The following is a 7,499-nucleotide window of genomic DNA, read 5'->3' on the forward strand; positions in this document are numbered from 1 at the left end:
CAAATTCACAACAGATCCCAACGAAAGATCCTCTATCCATTCATTTTTTGACAATGTCTGGTTTAAGTTGCTGGATTGATCTGTGGCAATTAGCACTATGATTATTTCCTCACCCAACTTAGTAGTTCCTACAAGTGCAATGATATAAATAAAAGTAATGTTAGTCGAGGAATCAAAATGCAATTATGTAAATTATGTGCTGAGTATAATAGTTTTTTTATAAAAAAGGTATGATGTACTGGAAACAGAGGATACAAACTTGTTTCTCAAACTTCTGAAGCCCTCCAAAACAAAGGAGAACATGGTTACAACATTTAAGCAAACAATTATACAGACCACCATGTTTTAGAGTTTCAGTATTATGAGTGTAGCATAAAATACTTTTATTATTAACTTTGAGATATGGTGGTTTGAGTTTGTTGGTGTCAAATGTATACATCATGAAAAGATTACAAGGACGCATTTGGGATGACTATGTTTATAATATTGGATGTAATTTTATTGAAATTCTTATCATTTCACTACACCACAACCTTTAAACAGCGACTGACTTGAAGTTGCTGAAAGGGGTGTACAGCGATGGACAGTCCGTTGCTAAAGGTTATAGCGATGGACCCTGCAGTTGCTAATGAAGCCGTCGTTGTATGTATACAGCGTCGGACATCATCTTTAGCAACGGACCATTCGACGGTCCAACTTTTAGCGACCGACACCATGTTAGATCTTTTAGTGATCGACAGTTCATCGCAATAAGAACTTTTAGCAACTGACAGTCCATCGACCTCAATTAAATAGGTAAAAAAATAAACCAGCTATATTTGGAACTGTGTAAATTGGACCAAACATTCATAACCAATACAATATTGAAATTATATTATACAGATTTTGAATGACATACACAAATGGGCACAATCACTACCGGAAAACTCTAATTTGCCGAGTGTTTTTATGTTTGCCGAGTGCATTACCTCGGGCACTTGGCAAAGAGCTCTTTGCCGAGTGTTACGCAAAAAACACTCGGCAAAATAATTACACTCGGCAAACAAAGGGTTTGCCCTGTGTTTTCTTTTTTGCACTCGGCAAAAAAAGAAGGAGAAGAAAAAAATAAAAAAAAAACTTTGCCGAGTGCCCCGATCTGGGACACTCGGCAAACAAAAAATATCCTAGTTAACCCACCCCTCCCATCCCTAGCGCCCCACCCTTCTCATCCCCACCCCTTCTTCTTCCCTTCTCCTCCTGGCCCCTAGCGCCCCCTCTCCTCCCAGCCCCCAGCGCCCCTCCTCCCGCCGGCGCGGCCTCCCTCCCCTCCTCCCACCGGCGCGGCCTCCCTCCCCTCCTCTCCCGGCCGCCCTCTTCCCCTCCGGTCGCCGCCCCTCCCCTCCACTCCCAGCCCCCCTCCCTCCCTCCCTCGCTGGATCCGGCCGCCGCCCCTCCCCTCCGCTCCCGACGCCCTCCTCCCTCCCTCCCTCGCCGGATCCGGTGCCCCCTCGCCGGATCCGACGCCCTCTCCCTGGATCCGGCGCCCCCTGTGGCAGCGGGGATCCGGTGGCCCCTCCTTCCCCGACGGCGTGGCGGCAGGGATCCGGTGGCCCCTCCTTCCCCGGCGGCGTGGCGGCGGGGATCCGGTGGCCCCTCCTTCCCCGGCGGCGTGGCGGCGGGGATCCGGCGCCCCCTCCTTCCCCGGTGGCATGGCGGCGGGGATCCGGCGCCCCCTCCTTCTCCAGCGGTGTGGCGGCGGTCGTGGCGGTGGCGGTGGCGGCGGCATGGGCGGTGGTGGTGGCGGTGGCGGAGCAGGAGGTGGCGTTGGCGGAGGAGGTGGCTTTGTGGTGGTGTCGGAGGCGGCATGGGCGGTGGTGGAGGCAGTGGCATGGGCGGTGGTGGCGGCCGACAGAGCAGGGTGCTTGTTTTTTTTTATTTTTTCAAAAATTGTTTGCCGAGTGTTTTTGGGGCACTCGGAAAAGTCTTTGTCGAGTGCCCGACGATTAACACTCGGCAAACAGCTCTTTGCCATTAGAACCTACGCTGAGTGTCGTTTTGCCGAGTATTACACTTGGCAAACCCTTTACCGAGTGTTTTTGGCGCTTTGCCGAGTGCCCCTGGCACTCGGCAAAACTCTCATTCATTTATATCAAATGAGTACATATATAATCATGTCACTAGATAGCTTGTTAACATCAATCAAGCCGACATACAAGCATATGTAGCTGAATACAAAAACTAGCAATTGTCATGAGGTTGTACAGCAAGCAAATATTGTTTGCCTGTTGAGCAAAAGCCATCATCCAAAAGTGATCTAGCGGAGTTGCGAGCGATAGATCAAATGTATATATAATAAATAGAAGTTCCCTAGCTCATGCATTTGTTGATCTGATAAAAGCAGTCAGAATCAACAACTAGCAAAGAGTTGTTGGCGACTGAGAACACTGCCAAAATTACATCTGCATGCCTTGATTCATAATTACTAACATAATGGAGTACAACAACTTGAACTTGAACCAAATGGTAAGAATAATAATTTAAAGAATTAATTAATGTAACACCCCTAGTGTTATTAGCTTGCTTAGCACCGAGATTTAGGTATGAGAGGAATTAGCCAAACAAGTTTTCGCGTTTTAAAAATTTATAACGCATGTGAAATGATAAACAAATTCTATGTGACTCACTTTTGTGGTTGGGAAAAATCAAAATAAAGTGTTAACTAGTGCTCTTGGGAGCTCAAAAATCAAATTTGATATTACGATAAGCTCTTTTCGTTAAGTCGGCAAACACTTGAACTATTGTTTAAAATACCATTTTTGGCGAATTATATTGAGCAAAATAGTTAAATGGTGTTTAAATATTTTGCTCCTATGGGTTAGTATAAGGTATGGACTATTGCATTAAATACTTGTTGGTAGCAGTTAATAGGGTTTAGGCCTTTTAAAAATTGTAACAAAAGTGTTAATGGCTGTTAGTTCGAACTGAACCTTAACTTTTCTAAGTATGAGAAAAGTAGTAAGACAATGCTATTTTGACAATTAATTTCTAACAAAAATGTTTAAACACTAGCTGCATGTTTTGGTATTGTTGATTGCATCAAAGTGAGTACTTGAGCATGGCATAGGTCGAAGTTGTGTTGGATATCATGTTGCTCTCGTAAAAATTGCCCAAACCTCCTTAGAACGCGCTGTGAACCATGCTTTGGTGCTCGGTTCGCGAACTGGTGTTTAGCGTGACGAACTCATGTTGGCACCTCTCTATCTCCCTCTCTGGTTGCTCCCTGGTCATGACGATTGCTTCCCTAGCTAGCTGGTAGTGTTGACCTTAGGTTCATAGAATTGGTTGAGCCTTCGTCGAATCAGTGAGTAGTTTTTCCCCCGCTTTAAAAAGCTTGTGTGGCATCGTTCCCAATTTCTTGACCTGAGGCCACGGTCACGAGCCGCCGGTGACAAGCTCGGGCCATGGCCAGGTGGCTGACGCTGGTCAGTCTGCGTGCCATTATCACGTGTCGCTTGGTGCCGCGCAACGCCGTTGCCTTGCCATGCCCGAGTCCCGCGGGCCAGCCCTGGTGGTCGGCCAGCTGTGCGCCAGGCCAGGCTTGGCCGCCACCTGTCGATGTTTTACCACCGATAGCCTGCCACGGGGGTACCCGGGGTAGTATGTTCGAGCTTCAGCGTATGCGGAACTCGACGGTTAACACAAGAGACAGTTGATTTATCCTGGTTCGGACCCTCGATCGTAGATCGAGTAATAGCCCTACGTCCAGTCAGCGTTAGCCTTTGCGTTGGATTGATTGTAAAGTGTTGTGTTGTCTCTTCTCTCTCCTGCTGGACCCCCCCATCTAAGGAGCCCTGCCCTCCTTTATATAGTTAGGAGGCCAGAGTCCTAGTCGGTTTACAATGTAGAGTCCTCGTAGGATTACAGGGTAGTATTACTACTAGGATTACATGGGAGGAATCCTAATCAAACTAGATCTTCTTTCTTCCTTGCGGTGTATCCCGTGGGTCCTGCATCGACAAGCCCCCGAGCACTTCATGGTTGAGCTATGGAAGCTTCGTCTTGTTCCTCCAGGTCTTGTTGAGCAGGAACAAGCGACGCCCGAGTGCTTTCTTGAGTGAAACCATGTAGCGCTTCTTGGGATCTTTGAGTGGTGTGTGCTTTTTTGAAGAAAAAATACTCCTATCTTGGTGTAGCCCCCGAGCCTCTTGCTATTTGGAACAAGGAGCTGGAGGGTCTTGTCTTGAACTTCTCTGATTCTTCGTTGAAGGGCTCCCGAGCATATACTCGGGTTCTTTATCAAAAAGAACTCGGATATAGATTGGTCTGGGTTCTTTTTGTCGTGAGGCCTTGAAGTGGTCTGTCTTGAAGAAGTCTTCTTGGTGACGTGCGCTTTTTCAAAGAAAAAAGTGCACTCACTGAGTGTAGCCCCGAGCCTCTTGCTATTTGGAATAAAAAGTTGGAGGGTCTTGAATCTTATGTTGTTTGAAAACTCCTGTCTTGAAGAAGTCTTCTGAGTGTTGTGCGCTTTTTGGAAGAAAAAGTGCACTCACTGAGTGTAGCCCCCGAGCCTCTTGCTATTTAGAACAAAAAGTTGGAGGGTCTTGAATCTTAGTTGTTCAAAGAACTGAAAACCTCTTCTAAGGATATGTAGGATCTTATAGACATTCTCAAGGGTGTATCCAAGTAACCCGTGAACTACAGTAGGCTATCCATATACCATTGCAAGTCAACACAGTTGCGCCACCGAGTACTTTCCATAATTATCTTGCGTGCTTGATGTCTTCTTGCATGCTGCTGTATGTCATGCCTCTTCCTTTGTTTCGCTTGAGTAATGAAAGTACATATAAATATGCACGTGCATCCTCATATCCGCGCTCATCTTGCTAACGCAAAATCTTCTCGTTCAACCATGATCCGATCCAAGTAAGGCAACCTAGATAATCCGTCAAAAGGCTTCGGGTGGGCAGTCCCCTCACCGGAGACCCCGTATCACCCCCACCTTAGAATTTCCAAATCACCGCAACAAGGTCGATCTTAGCTGTCGAGTAGTTGATCACCCCAACCGAGTAGTCGATTACCGCGGCTGAGTAGTCGGACGTCCTGGCGACTTCTAGAGTAGCAACCGAGTAAGACAGCATGGGGCATGTGTCTCACCCAACGAAGCAGTGGTCAAGTAAGACAGCCAGCGGTGGGCGAGCTCCTTATTTGATGACGTGGTCCAGAAAATGGTTCCCTTTCTGGCGAGTAGGCTTCACGGATTAAGGCCTCAGCAACCCAAGTAAATCAGCTTGATTGACGGCCGCGTGGTAGTATCAGCACGTGATCCTGACATTTTGCGCTCAGGAGACCCCAGTGGTTGTAGCCCCCGAGCGTTAGCTTGCGAGTACTTGGACATGAGCTGTCGAGTAGTTGGTCACCACAGCCAAAGTAGTCGAAAACTATGACGAGTAGTCAGACAACTAGCTTGTTTCAAAACCAAGATCTTTTTGAATAGGATATTATACTTCTTTTTGAATGAAGATCCTTTATTTTTCGTTGATGTCTTCTTTGCCTGGATGTCTTTGATTTTGTCAAGTGCTTGTCATGCTTTTGTCTGCACTGTGTAAACAACTCAGTATTTGTAGATCGTTGTCTTGACAAATTTTCTTGATTTATCGAGTGCTTGTCTGGCTTTCATCTGCGCCGTGTAAACAACTCGGTATTTATAGATCGTTGTCTTGACAAACTTTCTTGATTTGTCGAGTGCTTGTCTGGCTTTTGTCTAGTTGTAGAAATATTTTAGGATGGTTCGGGTGTTAGCTTATTAGCTACCCTCATCGGCGGGCTCAAGCATCTTTTCAGCTCTTTTGCTCTCAGCCGGTATGCTCAGGCGTAATTTCAGCCATTTTGCTTTTTTGGATCGGGTGTTAGCTTATTAGCTACCCTCATCGGCGGGCTCAAGCATCTTTTCAGCTCTTTTGCTCTCGGCCGGTATGCTCAAGCATAATTTCAGCCATTTTGCTTTTTGGTTCGGGTGTTAGCTTATTAGCTACCCTCATCGGTGGGCTCAAGCATCTTTTCAGCTCTTTTGCTCTCGGCCGGTATGCTCAGACGTATTTTCAGCCATTTTGCTTTTTGATTCGGATGTTAGCTTGTTAGCTACCCTCATCGGTGGGCTCAAGTATCTTTTCAGCTCTTTTGCTCTCGGCCGGTATGCTCAGGCGTATTTTTAGCCATTTTGCTTTTTGGTTCGGGTGTTAGCTTATTAGCTACCCTCATCGGTAGGCTCAAGCATCTTTTCAGCTCCTTTGCTCTCAGCCGGTATGCTCAGGCGTATTTTCAGCCATTTTGCTTTTTGGTTCGGGTGTTAGCTTATTAGCTACCCTCATCGGCTGGCTCAAGCATCTTTTCAGCTCTTTTGCTCTCGGCTAGTATGCTTAGGCGTATTTTCAGCCATTTTGCTTTTTGGTTCAGGTGTTAGCTTATTAGCTACCCTCATCGACGGGCTCAAGCATCTTTTCAGCTCTTTTGCTCTCGGCCGGTTGGTTTAGTGAAAACAACTTGGGAAATGTCATAATAAGACATATGTTGTCGAGGAACACCATCTTTATTGATCATGAACATTGATCTCTTATGGCTTGTATATATATTCTTCCTTGAGTTGTTTTCATGCGTAGAATCTTCTTAGTTGGCTGAGGTGCCATGTATTGTTGACTTCTTTTCCATCCTCAGTTATCAACTTGTATGCGCCAGCTGTCGATGTTTCGATGATTTTGCTTGTCCGGGTTGTCTCGGTTGTTTCTATCCAGGAACCTTTCTCGTGTCTTCTCCTCTGCAGTAATCATCTTTTCTACTGTGCGTCTGAATTCTTTATTGTTTCTCGGATTTTCTTTGAAGAAGTCCTGAAATTGCCACCTAGCCATGATTCCATGAGAGAAAGCTTCGATTACTTCTCGTTCGGTGATGTCATGTACTTGAGCACGTAGTTCGCCAAATCGTCGATAGTAATCTCTGAGACTTTCACCCCCTTTCTGCTTGAGTCCTTTTAATTCTGCGTGGGTGATGGGGTGCGTAATGATACCCATGAAATTTTCACAAAAAACTCTTTGCAAGTCCTCCCAATTTCTGATTGATCCAGGATTCAATTTGTTGAACCATTGGAGGGGCATGGTCTCTAGGGCCATGGGAAAGAACAGGGTCTTGATGTCGTCGTCTCCTCCGGCCAGTTCAATTGATTGCGAGTAAATCCTAAGCCACTACCTTGGTTCGGTCTTGCCATCATACTTGGAGTGGTTGGACGGCTTGAACTTGTGAGGTAGCCGTATTGAAGCAAGTCTGTTTTCAAAACACGGGAATCTATCATGTGTTCTGGCTTCTATGTATTCTGATTCAGCACCCCCTTCTTGCCAACTGTTGTCTTGGTGAGAGTAGTTTTGCGGGGCTGTCTGAATAGGTACTTTGCTTCTGATCTTTCTTGGTCGTTCGACTTGGTAGTTTTGACTATGGCCCCTTCTACTTTCTCTGTTGTGACTTCCACTTGG

Source organism: Miscanthus floridulus, chromosome 3 (genome assembly GCF_019320115.1).
Source record: "Miscanthus floridulus cultivar M001 chromosome 3, ASM1932011v1, whole genome shotgun sequence".
NCBI lineage: Eukaryota > Viridiplantae > Streptophyta > Magnoliopsida > Poales > Poaceae > Miscanthus > Miscanthus floridulus.